The sequence below is a fragment of the Propithecus coquereli genome, unplaced genomic scaffold, assembly GCF_000956105.1.
Source record: "Propithecus coquereli isolate 6110/MARCELLA unplaced genomic scaffold, Pcoq_1.0 Scaffold28, whole genome shotgun sequence".
NCBI classification, from domain to species: Eukaryota; Metazoa; Chordata; class Mammalia; order Primates; family Indriidae; genus Propithecus; species Propithecus coquereli.
In genome coordinates, this window is record NW_012148396.1 from 14,738,963 (window position 1) to 14,740,580 (window position 1,618).

The following is a 1,618-nucleotide window of genomic DNA, read 5'->3' on the forward strand; positions in this document are numbered from 1 at the left end:
TCTAAATCACCCATGGTTAAAGAAAAATTAAAATAAAATTGAGAAAATACTATGAACTAAATAAAAAATGAAAATACAGCATATTAAAACTTTCAGAATACTACTAAAGCTGAGAAACTTATAGTTTTAAACACCCATATTAGAAAATCATTAAAGTAAAATCGTTAATCTAAGTTTACATCTTAAAAAGCTAGAAAAGAAAGAGCAAAGTACCCAAAGAAGGTAGAAGAAAGGAAATAATAAAGATAAATGCAAAAATCAATAAGATACAAAACAGACAAATGATAGAGCAAAGCAATGCAGCCAAAAGCAGGTTATTTGCAAAAATCAATAAAAATGAGCAACTTTTAGATAGACTCACCAAGATCAAAAGAGAAAGAAGTTACAAACTACCAATATCAGGAAAGAAAGAAGGAATATAACTACATGTACTATAAACTTTAAAATTATAAATGTATAATTATAAATATTTTTATTAACAAATTTGATAACTTAGATGAACAAACTTCTTCAATTACATAAGTCAGCAAAATTGGCACAAGAAGGAATAGCAATCTACATAGTCTATGCTTACTAATAATACTGTATTTATTGTTAAACAATTAAGCAAAACTTCAAGCCCAGATGGCTTTATTGGTGAATTCTAGAAAATATTTTAAAAAGAAATAATGACAATCCTACCAAAAAAAAGTCTTTCATAAATTAGAGGAGAAAGGAACACATACGGAACTGTACTTTCTGAGGCCAGCATTGCACTGATATGAAAACCACTTATGAAAAGGCAACTATGCTCCAAAACATTCATGGACAAAGACACAAAAATTTTTAATAACAATATTAGGAAATCAAATCCATCAACATATAAAAAGCGTAAGCAAAATAACCAAGCAATGTTTATCCTAGGAATACAAAGATGCTTAACATTTGAAAATTGATGTCATTTACAATGTTAAAAGAATTAAGGAGAAAAGTCATACAATTATCTCCACGGATACCAATAAAAAGCATCTGACAAAATTCCACATTCTTAGAACTTTACATAAAACGAAAAATAGAAGGAAATTTCCTTAATCTGATAAAGCCTATCTACAGAAAACTTTCTTTCACTTCTTTTTTTTTTGGTTTGAAATCATCATAGCATTACAGAAAAGGTTTCTCAAATATCATAGAGTGCTTTTCATGCATACAAAGAGAATTTCCTGTGTTACTACAATGCAGCCATCAAAATATCAAGAACTAGATATTGTTAAATTATTACCATTCAATCTTTGACCCCATTTGAGATAAATCACTTGTCTCATTAAGATTTTCTTTTTTTTTTTTCTAAAGACAATGTCTTACTGTGTTTCCCAGGCTAGAGTGCAGCAGCGTGATCATAGCTCACTGCAGCGTCCAACTTCTGGGCTCAGGGGATCCTCTTGCCTCCACCTCCCAAGTTGCTAGGACTGTAGGTATGTGACACCATGCCTGGTTAAATATTTTTCATTTTTTTTTTTTTGAGACAGAGTCTCACTCTGTTGCCCTGGCTAGAGCGAGTGCCGTGGCGTTAGCCTAGCTCACAGCAACCTCAAACTCCTGGGCTCAAGTGATCCTTCTGCCTCAGCCTCCCGAGTAGCTG